Source organism: Mus caroli, unplaced genomic scaffold (genome assembly GCF_978045245.1).
Source record: "Mus caroli unplaced genomic scaffold, Mus_caroli_1 scaffold_2, whole genome shotgun sequence".
Taxonomy (NCBI): domain Eukaryota; kingdom Metazoa; phylum Chordata; class Mammalia; order Rodentia; family Muridae; genus Mus; species Mus caroli.
Genome location: NW_028227257.1, coordinates 4,420,300 through 4,438,420, shown reverse-complemented (window position 1 = coordinate 4,438,420; position 18,121 = coordinate 4,420,300). Strand labels below are relative to the sequence as shown.

The 18,121-nt window shown below is 41.8% G+C and overlaps 2 pseudogenes; one reads left to right on the top strand and one right to left on the bottom strand.

Annotated features, from left to right (window-relative positions):
- Positions 1-9,180, bottom strand: part of LOC110287790 (uncharacterized) — a 34,486-nt pseudogene extending 25,306 nt beyond the window's left edge.
- Positions 9,181-10,272: 1,092 nt separating this feature from the next.
- Positions 10,273-11,532, top strand: LOC147005714 (glyceraldehyde-3-phosphate dehydrogenase pseudogene; annotated as a pseudogene).
- Positions 11,533-18,121: the final 6,589 nt, after the last annotated feature.

Below are 18,121 nucleotides of genomic sequence, written 5' to 3'. Positions count from 1 at the left end.
ATGAGTTATTGTCCCATGTTGGGTGCCATCTGTAGTGGTGAATTGTTAATTTGCTTGAGCTCCCAGCAGGTTGCTCATGTACTGCACCTGTCCAAGTGTTCTGGATTCATGAATAAAATGCACACACATGTCCATTTAATTTTCAATATGCCTAAGTAGCTCAATGGCTGTGCACTTCTAATCCTGCTGTCCACTACCACATACTTCTCTCCATAATCTTGAGTTAACATTTTCTAAATCTACTTATGATCTTTGCTGCCCCAGAATCAGCAGGGAACCTGCCTCTGAGGCTGCCTCCCTGGATACTTACATGTCAGCAAGCCTTTAATTCTGATCTCTCTGCTCCCTTCATGGCGATTATTTCTTTTCTTGTCTCCCTATTTCCTTGTTTGGTCAGTCTAAAAGTCCTGCCCCAATCTCCCTGCCTAGCCATTGGCTATACAGCAATTATTTATTACCAATAAAAGCCAGGTGGAAGCAGGGCTTTTGGATGCATGCATTTTGGGAGGAGAATTAAGACACAGCATTATACTCAATCCTCAACACATGCACGTAAGCATGGTCTTTGAACTTTCAGATGGTTTTACTATGAAAGAGCTGAATTGGTAACAGGCTGAGAATCTGCTGTAGAAATGCACAGTCTTTCCAGATACCTTCTAATTAATGATGCTCTATGCAAGCTTTGATTTGTTGGGTTTCATACAAATTTATTACTAAGGATAATTTTGGAAATAAAAATATAATTAAGAAATATTAATCAAATGCTAGAGTTTTCTAGATTTTTTTGTTTTTATACTATATTTATTGTTATTATATATACATATGGGTGTTTTGCCTGTATGTGTGAGGGTGTCAAATTGGCTGGAAAAGAAGTTACAGACAGTTGTGAGGTGCCATGTAGGTTCTGGGAACTGAACGTGGGACTTCTGCAAGAGTAGCCAATACTCTCAACCATTGAGCCAATTCTCCAGTTCCTAGATTTTTTTTAATTATCAGAATTCTAAGTGTATATAAAATTATGTATGATTATATACACTTCTCTTACCCCCTCTTCATCCCCCAAGTCCATCCAAAACAACCATCTCCTAATTATGTAATCTCCTCTTCTTGCTTCTCCTCTTCCCTACTAAGTCCATTAGGAATGCCTGCATGTGCCTGTCTGTGTGTGTGTTTGAGCATGTTAGTTCATTGTTGATGTGTCTCTTTGTCAGATATCATGTGACTTTGTGCAGTTTATATCTATATCTTCTATTCCAGCGCATCAATCTGTGTATGTATATGTGACAGTACCATTCTCATATCAATTAGTACAGCTTTGTAGTATATTTTGAAATCAAGTAAAGTGATGACCCTGCAATATTGCAGAACACAACGGCATTTTATACAAATACAATTATGGGGAGATTTTTTAATTAATAAGTTGCGCTGAAATTAAGTTTATAGAAACAAAGAAATCTTTAAACTAGTTTTATTTCACTCTTTGATTCTATATGGGCACATCCTCTACTCAACACACCCAAAAACATTGAGCAATACCACAAGAGGGCGAACAGCACTTTCCAAATCCAGACTTTCCCTGGAAATGGCAAGCTAGCTCTTTCTGGAGAAGTCCGTGCCCCTTGTGATTATTATTCTCCTCCTCCTCCTTCTCCTTTTATGTTATTGGATATTCTCTTTATTTAGATTTCAAATTTTATCCCCTTTCCAAGTTTCCCCTCCAGAAACCCCCTATCCATTTCCTCTCTTTCCCTGCTTCTAGAGGGGTGGTCCCACACCCATCTACTCCTGCCTACCAGTACAGGCATTCCCCTACACTGGAGCATCAAGTCTTCACAGACCAAGGGGTTCTTCTCCCATTGATGCCTGACAAGGCCATCCTTTGCTACATATGCGGCTGGAGCCATGGGTCGCTCCATGTGTACTCTTTGGTTGGTAATTTATTCCCTGGGATCTCTGGTGGGTCGGATTGGTGGAAATTGTTGCAAACCTGTTCAGCTACTTCTGTCCTTTCTCTAACTCCTCCATTGTGGCCCCTTTGTTTGGACCATTGTTTGGCTGTGAGTATCCACCACTGCACTCGTCAGGCTCTGGCAGAACCTCTTAGGAGACAGGTATATCAGGGTCCTGTCAGCAAGTATTTCTTTGCATCCACAACAGTGTCTGGGTTTGGTTACTGTGTATGGGATGGATTCCCCTGGGGTGAGGGGGGCAGTCTCTAGATGGCCTTTCCTTCTGTCTCTGCTCAACACCTTGTCTCTGTATTTTCTCCTGTGAGTATTTTCCTCCTCATCCTAAGAAAGACTTAAGCATACACCCTTTTGTCTTCCTTCTTCTTGTGCTTCATGTGGTCTGTGAATTGTATCTTGGGTATTTGAAGCTATTGAGCTAAAATTCACTTATCGGTGAGTGTATGCCATGTGAGTTCTTTTCTGTATAGTCTCTGATTTAGAATGGAATGTTCTATGAGTATCTGTTAAACCCATTTGGTCCATAACTTCTGTTAGTTTCACTGTGTCTGTTTAATTTGTGTTTCCATGATCTGTCCATTGATAAGAGTGGGGTGTTGAAGTATTCCACTATTATTGTGACAGGTGCAATTTGTGTGTCAGTAAAGCTTCTTTTATGAATGTGGGTGCCCTTGTATTTGGAGCATAGACATTGAGAATTGAGAGTTCTTCTTGATAGATTTTTCCTTTGATGAGTATGAAGTGTCCTTCCTTATATTTTTTGATAACTTTTGGTTGAAAGTTGATGTTATTGGATATTAGAATGGCCACTCCAGTTTGTGTCTTGGGAATCTTTTTTTTTAAATTGTTTTCCAGCACTTTTACTCTGAAGTAGTGTCTGTCTTTGGCCCTGATGTGCTGCATCCTGTTAATCAATCCAAGTCTTTTTTATTATTGAGTCCATTGATTTTAAGAGCTACTAAGGAATAGTGATTTTTACTACCTGTTATTTGTGCTGTTATTTTTATGTTTGTGTTGCTATCTTCTTTTGGGGTTCTTGAAAAAAGAACACTTTCTTGCTTTTTCTAGGGTGTACTTTCCCTGCATGTGTTGGTATTTTACATCTATTTTCCTTTGTAGACCTGGATTTGTGGAAAGGTGATGTGTAAATTTGTTTTTTTCACAGAATATCATGGTTTCTTCATCTATGGTAAATGAGAGTTTTGGTATAGTGACTGGGCTGGCATTTGTGTTCTCTGAGCATCTGTATGAGATTTTTAGATCTTCTAGCTTTCATAGTCTCTGGTGAGAAGTCTAGTGTAATTCTGATAGGTCTGCCTTCATAAGTTACTTGACCTTTTCCCCCTGACTGTTTTTATATTATTTCTTGGTTTAGTGCATTTGGTGTTTTGATTACTATGTGACAGGAGGAATATCTATTTTGGTCCAATCTCTTTGGAGTTCTGTAGGCTTCTTGTATGTTTATGGGTATCTATTTCTTTAGGTTAGGGGAGTTTTCTTCTATAATATTGTTGAAGATATTTACTAGCCCTTCAACTTGGGAATCTTCGCTCCGTTCTATACCTACTATCTTTTTGTTTGTTTGTTTGTTTGTTTGGTTTTTTTTGGGGGGGGGACAGGGCTTCTCTGTGTAGCCCTGGCTGTCCTGGAACTCACTCTGTAGACCATGCTGCCTCGAACTCAGAAATCCACCTGCCTCTGCCTCCCAAGTGCTGGGATTAAAGGCGTGTGCCACCACTGCCCGGCTATACCCTCTTATCCTTAGATTTGGTTTTCTCACTGTGTCCTAGATCTTCTGGATGTTTTGTGTTAGGAGCTTTTCACATTTTTGCATTTTCTTGAATGTTGAGTCAATGTTTTCTGTGGTATCTTCTGCACCTGTGATTCTCTTTTGTATCTCTTGTATCTCTTGTATTCTGTTGGTGATGCTTGTATCCATGACTCCTGATCTCTTTCCTGTTTTCTATCTCCAGGGTTGTCTCCCTTTGTGATTTATTGTTTCTATTTCCAGTGTTAGATTATGGATAGTTTTGTTCCTTTCCTTCACCTGTTTACACGTTTGGTTGTTGTATTAGTTAGGGTTTTACTGCTGTGAACAGACACTATGACCAAGGCAAGTCTTATAAAAAACAACATTTAATTGGGGCTGGCTTACAGGTTCAGTCCATTATCATCAAGGTGGTAGCATGGCAGTATCCAGGCAGGCATGGCACAGGAGGAGCTGAGAGTTCTATGTCTTCATCCAAAGGCTGCTAGTGGAAGACTGACCTCCAGGCAACTAGGGTGAGGATCCCATACCCACACCCACAGTGACACATCCATTCCAACCAGGCCACACCTATTCTAACAAGGCCACACCTTCAGATGGTGCCACTCCCTGGTTCAAGGATATACAAACCATCACATTCCACTCCCTGGTCCCCATAGACTTGTTCAAAAACATGAGTCTATGGGGGCCATACTTAAACATAGCATAATGCAAAATGCATTTAGTCCAACTTTCAAAGTCCTCATAGTCTATAGCAGTCTCAACAATGTTAAAAGTCCAAAGTTCAAGAACTCTTCTGAGATTCATTCAACTTAATTAACTGTAATCCCCAAAGCAAGGCAGGAAACCAGCTGGGCAAACTCCAAACTCTGCATCTCCGTGGCTAATGTCAAAGCAGTCTTCAGATCTCCACTCATTTTCATCTTTGTTGACTGCAACAAACTGCTTTCTCCTGGGCTGGTTCCACTCCCTGTGAGCAGCTTTCCTCAGCATGTGTCCCATGGCTCTGGCATCTTTAATACACTGGGGTGTTCCACTCCAACTAGGCTTCACCAATAGCCTCTCATAGGCTCTCTTCAGGGTGCCAAGCCTCAAATCCTTTGCATGACCCCTTCAATCCTGGGCCATCAACTACAGCTGAGGCTTCACCTTCTCCAATGGGCTTCCCTGGCCTCTCACAGTGCTAAGCCTCAGCTTCTCTCTATGATCCCTTCATTCCTTCACAAGCAGTACCACCTGAGTGACTCTTACACATTACCAAGTCCAGCCGCAGCATGAGCTACAACCTTATCTATCTCTGGAACACAGCTTCTTTGTGTTCCCAGAAAACAATTTCCAGAAGATTTCACCTCAACGATGCTGGTCTCTTCTTAATCACCGCTAATTCCTTAGCTCCAGCTAACCAGCATCAATTTTCCCAGTAGTTCCTTCCATTCTTAACTCTAGAGCCAGAGGCACAATGGCTGAAGCTGCCGAGTTCTGCTGCTTACAGGAATTAGAACATGATCCCCTTGTATTATTACATTATCACTAGCTTTATGTTTTCTAAATCCTTCATTGCCTAAGCTTGGCTATCCTGGTTCTTGCTCTGTAGATTGATCCTGAATGTAGAGATCAGCATGCTTGTCTCATGGGATTAAAGCTGTGTACCACCATGCCTGGATCTAATTTAGCTGGGTAGGATCTTGCCCCAAGGTCCCACTCCCTTGATCTTTATCTCCTAGAACACAAGATTTTGCTCCATTTCACTTCCTGGTACTCCTTTAATACTCAAACTATATATTTTATATTTTTCCTTTCTAAGCTTGCTATGCTTGTTCAAACTTTTCTTCATAAGACTTAACCAGAGAACAAAGTCTCTGGTGGGCTTCTTTGAAACTTCCTTTGTCAATGCAATTAATGCAGTTAATCCAAGTCTCTTAACCTTAGCCTCAGGCAGACTTTTCAGACAAGGGCAAAAAGTAGCCACATTCTTCACCAAACTACCACAAAACCAGTTTTTATGCCACATTCTGAAATTCTTCTCCTTTGAAATCTCTTGGGCCAGGTCAACACAGTTCAAATTACTCCCAGCAACAAAGTCTTCCATATTCCTACTAGGATGACCCATTAAGCCCCATTTAAAGCATTCCACTGCTTTCCAAATCCAAAGTCCCAAAATCCACATTCTTTCAAATAAAAGCATGGTCAGGCCTATCACAGCAATACCCCACTCCTGGTACCAATTTCTGTATTAGTTAGGGTTTTACTGCTGTGAACAGACACTATGACCAAGGCAAGTCTTATAAAAAACAACATTTAATTGGGGCTGGCTTACAGGTTCAGTCCATTATCATCAAGGTGGTAGCATGGCAGTATCCAGGCAGGCATGGCACAGGAGGAGCTGAGAGTTCTATATCTTCATCTAAAGGCTGCTAGTGGAAGACTGACCTCCAGGCAACTAGGGTGAGGATCCCATACCCACACCCACAGTGACACATCCATTCCAACCAGGCCACACCTATTCCAACAAGGCCATACCTTCAGATGGTGCCACTCCCTGGTTCAAGGATATACAAACCATCACAGTTGTGTTTTCCTGTAATTTTTCTTTTCTTTCTTTCTTTCTTTTTTTTTTTTTTTGATTTTTCAAGACAGGGTTTCTCTGTATAGCCCTGGCTGTCCTGGAGCTCACTGTGTAGACCCGGGTGGTCTCGAACTCAGAAATCCACCTGACTCTGCCTCCCAAGTTCTGAGATTAAAGGCATGCACCACCATGCCTGGCACTCCTGTAATTCTTTAGGGATTTTTTTTTCCTCTTTAAGGGCTTCCTGACAGAAACCACAAGGCTCCTGTCCCAGGCTGCTTTTAGGTTTCTGTGTCCTGAGGCTTTCAGGAGGGTCCCTGTGACCAGTAGTAATGGTTTTACCTGTGCTCACAGGTGTTTCAGTACTCCTGGGAGACTAGGTCTCTCCTGGCACTATTTTGGTAAGGATCTTACCAAATGTGGATCTTAAAGCAGCCAGACTCGCTTCTGCAGGTAGCCAGAAGCTGATGGTCTTCTGTCCTGGGAAGAGCCTAAGCATAGGAGTTGAATTTTTTCTTAATTACAAATAGGGGTGAGTTAATACTCTTGAGCTTGTGATCAAATTGAATACTGTAGCTAATGGAACATTGGCAGCGAATCTCTATTGTTAAGTTTCTTTTGTAATATTACAGCATAACCATAAGTTTGGAAAGCAAAACCCAATTTTTATCAGTGCAAACCATCTGTTCTCTTTAAAATCAATACCAAGAGCATTACTTTGCCATTACAAAGTTTGTTTACAAATTCATATATATGAATGCATGACAGTGCAGCTTTAAATCCTTATAAAAGAGATATTCTTTTCAATCCATTTTTATTAGTTTAGTTCTAGGATAAGAATTGCATAATATATTACTTGAATTTAGAAGTTTGTTTAGAGACCTGCTTTCCTGTGTTGGCTCATGCCATTAGTTGTTGTTTAGAATGACTCCAACCCTGAGTTACCAGTTTAAAGGTAACTTTCTGTTACCAATGTTCCAAATTTTTAATCATACCCAATGAGTTATAAGCCAATACTCCATTATGGAGACATGGAGTAAATATATTACTATTAAAACCAATAAGTAACAAACATGAAGTGGCTAAATGCCGCAGACCCTCTGGGTCCCTTTGTCTGCATGGAACTGGTCTCTGGTCACAGATGGGCAAAGAGTCGGTGAATGACAGACAGACCAACACACGAGATTGTGTACAATCTGAATGTAATTTGCCAAATTAAGCATCAAACTTTTTATACAGAAGAAAATAGGGAAGTTAGGTGACACATCGGCAAGGTACAAATGAGGTTACCGGATGCTTAATGACTCTTACACAAAACAGAGGAATGTAAACACAAAGACTGGCAAGAACTGGGCAATAAAACAACTGAGACAAAGTCAGCCCTATCTAAGGTCAGCTATAGTCTTAGAAGCCAGGTGTGAGGTCTTTACACTCCTAGGGCAAGGGCTTTCCCTCCCAAGTCATGGTTCTAATTAGGGAGTTCTGTTCTAGCTAACCATCTCATGAATAATGCAATACTCTAAAACCACAGCCTGATTTACTTCCTAAACCATTGTAAATTCCTGTATATGGGAGCAACTTGGCTTTTATTCTAAGTAATAGTGTAATACCAGAGGCAATTCTGAATGTCACTGAATAGGCAACATTCTTACTGAATTCCAAGCCCATGGTCAGCTCAAGGACTTTCTACGACATTGGAACACTGACGAAGGCTTAGCTATGTCAGAATTCAATCTTAAAAGGCACTTATAATAAGATAATACTAAAAGAGAGCACTTGGATCCATACACCAGACTAACGTGGGAATAGGGTATGAATATATGGGTTAATGAGAACGCCAAAGCTCCAGGAGGTGAGTTTCCATGAAACTCTTTGCCTCATGAGTGCTTCCAGGCCTCTCGGCCTGCCAAGCAGACTTCACTGGGGTGTGCATGGCAGCTACACACATCTCATATAATTAGAACAGAAAAAAATATTAATTTATCCCTTAAAATGACAACCAAACAATATAAAATAACCACACCCAAAAGTAAGGGATCAGCATGACAAGACTACACAATGTCGTCCTGCTGAATTTAAAGGGGTGAGTAGGGGTGCGAAAATTAGAAAACCTGGTTAGAATTAAGAAAGCTAGCTTAGCATTTGTTTTCCACTCTCTGCATGCTTAGAACACTCAGGTTTTGACTGAAGTTCAGTTATCTGTCTGAAAGGCTGGATGAACCAAGTCCATTTTGAGTCAGCAGCAATTTCTGAAACTGTTCTGGAAGCAAGTCTCTGGACAGTCTAAGGAGGCAGGTACCTGGAAAAAGAGGTCATCTCAACATCCCAACTAATGAATCTAGTTGGTGGGGCACATTCTGCAATATGTGACTCTTACAGCAACAATTTCAGTTCTATTAAGATATTCATATGGATTGTAAAAGGAGCACAGATCAGTTAAGAATTAATTTTTGCTCCTTGTTGGAGCAGGTGAAAGACAACTATTCTTTTATGTATAAATTTAATCAATAATAAATCTTCATTCATGTCATAGGAAGGATGACATGATTAATATTAAGTGTTCCATAATGAATAATATATATGTTCTAATTTTAGCTGAAGTTTTGTCTAGTGACTTTACATGTCTAGGCTAGTTACAGGGCTGTTTCCATGTGGAGAAACCAGCAAATCATGATGCCTGCCTGTTGGATTTTCTCAAACATTAATTTTTGGTAGCCAAGATCTTCAGGAGGTCTTCCCCTGTCACATCTGAACTATATCACTCTGGAAGGGGTCCAAGGCCATTTCTTCTTTGCTATTAGCACAAATGTAGATTCTCTCCCATAATACCACAGACTTTTAAATTTTTCTTTAAGGCACTTTTTCCATTCATTCTCCATTGTGTAGAAATTAACACCTCTAATTATTTATTGTGGTAGGTTATCACTCTAACTTCATGCCTTTGTTTCCTACATTTGAGATCAAAGCCTGGATTACCTTATTCCATGTATACTCAACCACTTTTTTTATTACATTTTTTTCATTTACATTTCAAATGCTATCCCCAAAGCTCCCTATACACCCCCCCGCCCTGGTCCCCAACCCACCCACACCTGCTTCCTGGCCCTGGCATTCCCCTGTAATGGGGCATATGAACTTTGTAATACCAATGGGCTCTTCTCCCATTGATAACCGACTAGGCCATCTTTTGCTACATATGCAACTAGAGGCATAGCTTGGGGGTGTGAGGGGGTACTGGTTACTTCATATTGTTGTTCTGGCTATAGGTTTGCAAACACCTTTAGCTCCTTGGGTACTTTCTCTAGCTCCTTCATTAGGGGGCCTGTGTTCCATCCAATAGATGACTGTGAGCATCCTCTTCTGTATTTGCCAGACATTGTCATAGATTCAGAAGAGAGAGCTATGTCAGGGTCCTGTCAGCAAAAGCTTTCTGGCATATGCAATAGTGTCTGGGTTTGGTGGTTGTTCATGGGATGGATCCCCGGGTGGCGCAGTCTCTGGATGGTCTTTTCTTCTGTCTTAGCTCCGAACTTTGTCTTTATAACTCCTTCCATGGGTATTTTGTTCCCCTTTTTAAGAAGGTTCAAAGGATCCGCACTTTGGTCTTCCTTTTTCTTGAGTTTCATGTGTTTTACAAATTGTATCTTGGATATTCTAAGTTTCTGGGATAATATCTGTTTATCAGTGAGTGCATACCATGTGTGTTCTTTTGTGATTGGGTTACCTCACTCAGGATGATAACCTCCAGATGCTTCTATTTGCCTAAGAATGTCATGAATTTGCAGGGCAGTGGTGGCGCATACCTTTAATCCCAGCACTTGGGAGGCAGAGGCAGGTGGACTTCTGAGTTTGAGGCCAGCCTGGTCTACAGAGTGAGTTCCAGGACAGGCAGAGCTACAAAGAGAAACCTTGTCTTGAAAAACCAAAAAAGGGCTCTCTGCTCCTCCCTGTTTTCAGAGACAGCCGCATCTTCTTGTGAAGTGCCAGCCTCGTCCCGTAGACAAAATGGTGAAGGTCGGTGTGAACGGATTTGGCCGTATTGGGCGCCTGGTCACCAGGGCTGCCATCTGCTCTCCACAAGGCAAAGTGGAGATTGTTGCCATCAACGACCCCTTCATTGACCTCAACTACATGGTCTACATGTTCCAGTATGACTCCACCCACGGCAAATTCAACGGCACAGTCAAGGCCGAGAATGGGAAGCTTGTCATCAATGGGAAGCCCATCACCATCTTCCAGGAGCGAGACCCCGCTAACATCAAATGGGGTGAGGCCGGTGCTGAGTATGTCGTAGAGTCTACTGGTGTCTTCACCACCATGGAGAAGGCCGGGGCCCACTTGAAGGGTGGAGCCAAAAGGGTCATTATCTCTGCCCCTTCTGCCGATGCCCCCATGTTTGTGATGGGTGTGAACCATGAGAAATATGACAACTCACTCAAGATTGAAAGCAATGCATCCTGCACCACCAACTGCTTAGCCCCCCTGGCCAAGGTCATCCATGACAACTTTGGCATTGTGGAAGGGCTCATGACCACGGTCCATGCCATCACTGCCACCCAGAAGACTGTGGATGGCCCCTCTGGAAAGCTGTGGCGTGATGGTCGTGGGGCTGCCCAGAACATCATCCCTGCATCCACTGGTGCTGCCAAGGCTGTGGGCAAGGTCATCCCAGAGCTGAACGGGAAGCTCACTGGCATGGCCTTCCCCGTTCCTACCCCCAATGTGTCCGTCGTGGATCTGATGTGCCGCCTGGAGAAACCTGCCAAGTATGATGACATCAAGAAGGTGGTGAAGCAGGCATCTGAGGGCCCACTGAAGGGCATCTTGGGCTACACTGAGGACCAGGTTGTCTCCTGCGACTTCAACAGCAACTCCCACTCTTCCACCTTCGATGCTGGGGCTGGCATTGCTCTCAATGACAACTTTGTCAAGCTCATTTCCTGGTATGACAATGAATACGGCTACAGCAACAGGGTGGTGGACCTCATGGCCTACATGGCCTCCAAGGAGTAAGAAACCCTGGACCACCCACCCCAGCAAGGACACTGAGAGCAAGAGAGAGGCCCTCGGTTGCTGAGGAGTCCCTATCCCAACTCTGAGGCCCCCAACACTGAGTATCTCCCTCACAATTTCCATCCCAGACCCCCATAATAACAGGAGGGGCCTAGGGAGCCCTCCCTACTCTCTTGAATACCATCAATAAAGTTCGCTGCACCCAAAAAAAAAAAAAAGAAAAAAAAAGAAAAACCAAAAAAGAAGAAGAAGGAGGAGGAGGAGGAGGAGGAGAAGGAGGAGGAGGAGGAGGAGAAGGAGGAGGAGGAAGAAGAAGGAAGAAGGAAGAAGGAAGAAGGAAGAAGGAAGAAGGAAGAAGGAAGAAGGAAGAAGGAAGTGCCCAGGAGTGGTATAGCTGGGTCCTCAGGTAGTACTATGTCCAATTTTCTGAGGAACCATAGTGGCTGTACCAGCTTGCAACCCCCCCAACAATGGAAGAATGATCCTCTTTCTCTTTGATCTTAGCCATTCTGCCTCGTGTGACGTGGAATCTCAGGGTTGTTTTGATTTGCATTTCTCTGATGATTAAGGATGTTGAACATTTTTTTCAGATGCTTCTCAGCCATTCGCTGTTCCACAGTTGAGAAATCTTTGTTTAGCTCTGTACCCCGTTTTTTAAATAGAGTTATTTGATTTTCTGGAGTCTAACTTCTTGAACTCTATATATATTGGATATTAGTCCTCTATCTGATTTAGGGTGGGTAAAGATACTTTCCAAATGTGTTGGTGGCATTTTTGTCTTATTGACAGTATCTTTTGTTTTACAGAAACTTTGCAATTGTATGAGGTCCCATTTATCAATTTTTGATCTTACAGCTCAAGTCATTGCTGTTCTGTTCAGGAATTTTTCCCCTGTGTCAATATCTTTGAGACTTTTCCCCATATTCTCCTCTATAAGTTTCAGTGTCTCTGGTTTTATGTGGATTCCTTGATCCATGTAGACTTGACCTTAGTACAAGTAGATAGGAATGGATCAATTCACACTCTTCTACATAATAACCACCAGTATTAGCAACACCATTTGTTGAAGATGCTGTCCTTTTTCCACTGGATGATTTCAGCTCCCTTGTCAAAGATCAAGTGACCATAGGTGTGTGAGTTCATTTCTGGGTCTTCAATTTTATTCCATTCATCTACCTGTCTGTTGTTGTACCAGTACCATGCAGTTTTCATCGCAATTGCTCTGTAGTACAGCTTTACGTCAGGCATGGTGATTCCACCAGAGGTTCTATTATCATTGAGAAGAGGTTTTGCTATCCTAGGTTTTTTGTTATTCTGGACGATTTTGCAAACTGCCTTGTGGGGAATTGCAGGCTGGTCTCCAGTCGAGCTGAGGTCTGAACCCCGATGGTCATAATTCACCTACATGACATGGTAGTCCTTCCCTCATGTTCCTGGTACTCTGGCCCCTGCCTAAGATACTACATTCCACAGCCCCCACAAGATAATTATGGTCAGTAGTCATGTAAGCAATGGCCCAAGCTTCTGACCTTCAGGCTAGACTCCTCCTCAGTTATCTGGCAACATAAACCATAAAAAGGGTGCTCAGCCCCCACCTCGCTCTTTTACCCTCTTATTCCTTTGTCCTCTCACCTCTCCCCTCTCTCACTTCTCTCTTCTCTTCCTTCTTTGTCTTCTTTCTTCCCCCCCCCCATCTTTCTCCTTTCTACCTTCTCTTTCCCCTGCATTTCTATAATAAAGCTCTTAAAACATAGAGTCTCTGCTCTGCTCCTTCAAGTTCAGCTGCGCACTCTGGTCAGTGTTGGGAACTTCTTTTCCCTTCCCTCTCTCCTACAACACTGGTGGCTTTAGCAAAGTAGCTCTAGGGGGGTACCCAGGCAGGGCTGTCCCTTGACCACACCCTGAAGAGTGGTATAGAGGAATGCCCACCCAGGGATGAGTGGATAGGGTAGATAGCAGCCCTCCCATGCCTGACTGACTAGAGAATATGGAAACTTTGTTGGGGCAGTGGGCGCTATTTTTCCTATCCCACTCTCTCCTAGGGCCCTGCCATGCCCTCCATCCCCTTTTTAATTTGCTCCCAACATTGTCCTTTCTAATTCACTGAAGAATTATTTTGGAATTTTGATGGGGATTGCATTGAATCTGTAGATTGCTTTCAGAAGCCATTTTTATTATAGTGATCCTGTCAATCCATGAGCATGGGAGATCTTTCCATCTTCTGAGATCTTCTTTAATTTCTTTCTTCAGAGACTTGAAGTTCTTATCATACAGATCTTTCACTACCTTAGTTAGAGTCACACCAAGGTATTTTATATTATTTGTGACTATTGTGAAAGGTGTTGTTTCCCTAATTTCTTTTTCAGCCTGTTTATCCTTTGTGTAGAGAAAGGCCATTGATTTGTTTGAGTTAATTTTATATCCAGCTACTGCACTGAAGCTGTTAACCAGGTTTAGGAATTCTCTGGTGGAATTTTTAGGATCACTTACATATACTATCATATCATCTGCAAATAGTGATATTTTGACTTCTTCCTTTCCAATTTGTATCCCATTGACCTCCTTTTATTGTCTAATTGTTCTGGGTAGGACATTGAGCAGAATAAATAGGGAGAAAGTGGGTAACCTTGTCTAGTCCCTGATTTTAGCAGGATTGCTTCCAGCTTCTCTCCATTTATGTGTATCAAGTGCCCTCCTTGTCTTTTTTGATAACTTTGGGTTGGAAGTCGATTTTATTCAATATTAGAATGGCTACTCCAGCTTGTTTCTTTGGACCATTTGCTTGGAAAATTGTTTTCCAGCCTTTTACCCTGAGGTAGTGTCTGTCTTTTTCCCTGAGATGGGTTTCCTGTTAGCAGCAAAAAGTTGGGTCCTGTTAATATAGCTCATCTGTTAGTCTATGTCTTTTTATTAGGGAGTTGAGTCTACTGATATTAAGAGATATTAAGGAAAAGTACTTGTTGCTTCCTGTTATATTTGTTGTTAGAGTTGGGATTCTGTTCTTCTGGCTGTCTTCCTTTAGGTTTGTTGAAGGCTTACTTTCTTTCTTTTTCTAGGGTGTCGTTTCTGTACTTCTGTTGGTGTTTTCCCTTTATTATTTTGTCATGGAATACTTAGGGTTCTCTGTCTATGGTAATTGAGAGTCTTGCTGTGTATAGTAGCCTGGGCTGGCATTTGTGTTCTCTTATGGTCTGTATAACATCTGTCCAGGATCTTCTGACTTTCATAGTCTCTGGTGAGAAGTATGGTGTAATTCTAGTAGGCCTGCCTCTATATGTTACTTGACCTATTTCCCTTACTGCTTTCAGTATTCTATCTTTATTTAGTGCATTTTGGTTCTGCTTATTAAGTGTTGGAGGAATTTATTTTCTGGTCCAGTGTATTTGGAGTTCTGTAGGTTCCTTGTATGTTCATGGGCATCTCTTTCTTTAGGTTAGGAAAGTTTTCTTCTATAACTTTGTTGAAGATATTTACTGGTCCTTTGATTTGAAATTCTCCATTCTCATCTACTCCTATTATCCATAGGTTTGGTCTTCTCATTGCATCCTAGATTTCCTGCTTGTATTGCATTTTGTATTTTCTTTGATTGTTGTGTCCATGTTCTCTATGGAATCTTCTGCACCTAAGATTCTTCTCCCTTCCATCTCTTGTATTCTTTTGCTGATGTTTGCATCTAAGGTTCCTGATTTATTTTCTAGGGTTTCTATCTACAGAGTTGTCTCCCTTTGGGTTTTCTCTATTGTTTCTACTTCCATTTTTAGATCTTGGATGGTTTTATTCAATTCCATCACCTCTTTGGTTGTGTTTTCAGGTAATTCTTTTTTTTTTTTTTTTTTTTTTTTTTTGGTTTTTTGAGACAGGGTTTCTCTGTGTAGTCGTGGCTGTCCGGGAACTCACTCTGTAGCCCAGGCTGGCCTCGAACTCAGAAATCCGCCTGCCTCTGCCTCCTGAGTGCTGGGATTAAAGGCGTGCGCCACCACGCCCGGCTTTCAGGTAATTCTTTAAGGGATTTTGGTGTTTCCTCTTTAAGGTCTTCTCCCTATTTAGCAGTGGTCTCCTGAATGTCTTTAATTGAGTTATTAATGTGCTTCTGAAAATCCTATATGAGTATCATGAGATAAGATTTTAGATCCGAATCTTGCTTTTCAGGTGTGTTAGCATATTCAGGACTCGATGTGGTGGGCATACTGGGTTCTTTTTTTTTTTTTTTTTGAGAGAAAAAAGATATTTATATCATTGTGTCACACATACACGGATAGAAGAAAACATGACAAGGGATCAGTGACTACAAAGGGTGTCTTCAACCATGACAGAGAAATAGTCAGGTAAAACGCCCCAGCCCCCATCCTAGCTACAAGCAAAATTAACAGGAAATGGCTCATAATAGGACTACCACAACTGTGGGGCTACAAGATTAAGTTTTTGGGACTGTGGGGTAATCATATATTTCTAAAACAAGACATTATAAAACAATAACCATGCACAGAATGATGAGTTAAGGTTTACTAACAATTAAAACCTCATCTTGAAAACATAGCATCAAGTCATTAAGAATATCCTGCCACAGACTGGGGGACAAACCTGCGGTATCTGCTTTGACACTGGTCATGCTAACGGAACAGACAAGAACTCTAACACCTCAATGATGGAAAAAGAGTTTAAGGTGGCAAAAAATTTTTTAAAAATATTTTTTATTTGGTATTTTCCTCATTTACATTTTCCCAAAAGGCCCCCATACCCTCCCCCCCCACTCCCCTACCCACCCACTCCCACTTTTTGGCCTTGGCTTTTCTCTGTACTGGGGCATATAAAGTTTGCAAGTCCAATGGGCCTCTCTTTCCAGTAATGGCTGACTAGGCCATCTTTTGATACATATGCAGCTAGAGTCAAGAGCTCCGGGGTACTGGTTAGTTCATAATGTTGTTCCACCTATAGGGTTGCAGATCCCTTTAGCTCCTTGGGTACTTTCTATAGCTCCTCCATTGGGGGCCCTGTGATCCATCCAATAGCTGACTATGAGCATCCACTTCTGTGTTTGCTAGGCCCCGGCATAGTCTCAGAAGAGACAGCTATATCAGGGTCCTTTCAGCAAAATCTTGCTAGTGTATGCAATGGTGTCAGTGTTTGGAAGCTGATTATGGGATGGATCCCTGGATATGGCAGTCTCTAGATGGTCCATCCTTTCATCCAAACTTTGTCTCTGTAGCTCCTTCCATGGGTGTTTTGTTCCCAATTCTAAGAAGGGGCAAAGTGTCCACACTTTGGTCTTCATTCTTCTTGAGTTTCATGCGTTTAGCAAATTGTATCTTATATCTTGGGTATCCTAAGTTTCTGAGCTAATATCCACTTATCAGTGAGTACATATTGTGTGAGTTCCTTTGAGATTGGGTTACCTCACTCAGGATGATGCCCTCCAGGTCCATCCATTTGCCTAGGAATTTCATAAATTCATTCTTTTTAATAGCTGAGTAGTACTCCATTGTGTAAATGTACCACATTTTCTGTATCCATTCCTCTGTTGAGGGGCACCTGGGTTCTTTCCAGCTTCTGGCTATTATAAATAAGGCTGCTATGAACATAGTTGAGTATGTGTCCTTACCAGTTGGAACATCTTCTGGATATATGCCCAGGGGAGGTATTGTGGATCCTCCAGTAGTACTATGTCAAATTTTCTAAGGAACCGCCAGACTGATTTCCAGAGTGGTTGTACAAGCTTGCAATCCCACCAACAATGGAAGACTGTTCCTCTTTCTCCACATCCTTGCCAGCATATGATGTCACCTGAATTTTTGATCTTAGCCATTCTGGCTGGTGTGAGGTGGAATTTCAACGTTGTTTTGATTTGCATTTCCCTGATGATTAAGGATGTTGAACATTTTTTCAGGTGCTTCTCTGCCATTCGGTATTCCTCAGGTGAGAATTCTTTGTTCAGCTCTGAGCCCCATTTTTTAATGAGGTTATTTGATTTTCTGGAGTCCACCTTCTTGAGTTCTTTATATATATTGGAAATTAGTCCCCTATCTGATTTAGGATAGGTAAAGATCCTTTCCCAATTTGTTGGTGGTCTTTTTGTCTTATTGACAGTGTCTTTTGCCTTGCAGAAGCTTTGCAACTTCATGAGGTCCCATTTATCGATTCTTGATCTTACAGCACAAGCCATTGCTGTTCTATTCAGGAATTTTTCCCCTGTACCCATATCTTCAAGGCTTTTCCCTACTTTCTCCTCTATAAGTTTCAGTGTCTCTGGTTTTATGTGGAGTTCCTTAATCCACTTAGATTTGACCTTAGTACAAGGAGATAGGAATGGATCAATTCACATTCTTCTACATGATAACCGGCAGTTGTGCCAGCACCATTTGTTGAAAATGCTGTCTTTTTTCCACTGGATGGTTTTAGCTCCCTTGTCAAAGATCAAGTGACCATAGGTGTGTGGGTTTATCTCTGGGTCTTCAATTCTGTTCCATTGGTCTACTTGTCTGTCACTATACCAGTACCATGCAGTTTTTTTTTTTTTTTATCACAATTGCTCTGTAGTACAACTTTAGGTCAGGCATAGGGATTCCACCAGAGGTTCTTTTATCCTTGAGAAGAGTTTTTGCTATCCTAGGTTTTTTGTTGTTCCAGATGAATTTGCAGATTGCCCTTTCTAATTCGTTGAAGAATTGAGTTGGAATTTTGATGGGGATTGCATTGCTTTTATCATGGTTAGGTATGGGCCTTGAATTCCTGATCTTTCCAAGACTTGTATCATGAATGGGTGTTGGATTTTGTGAAATGCTTGCTCTGCATCTAACGAGATGATCATGT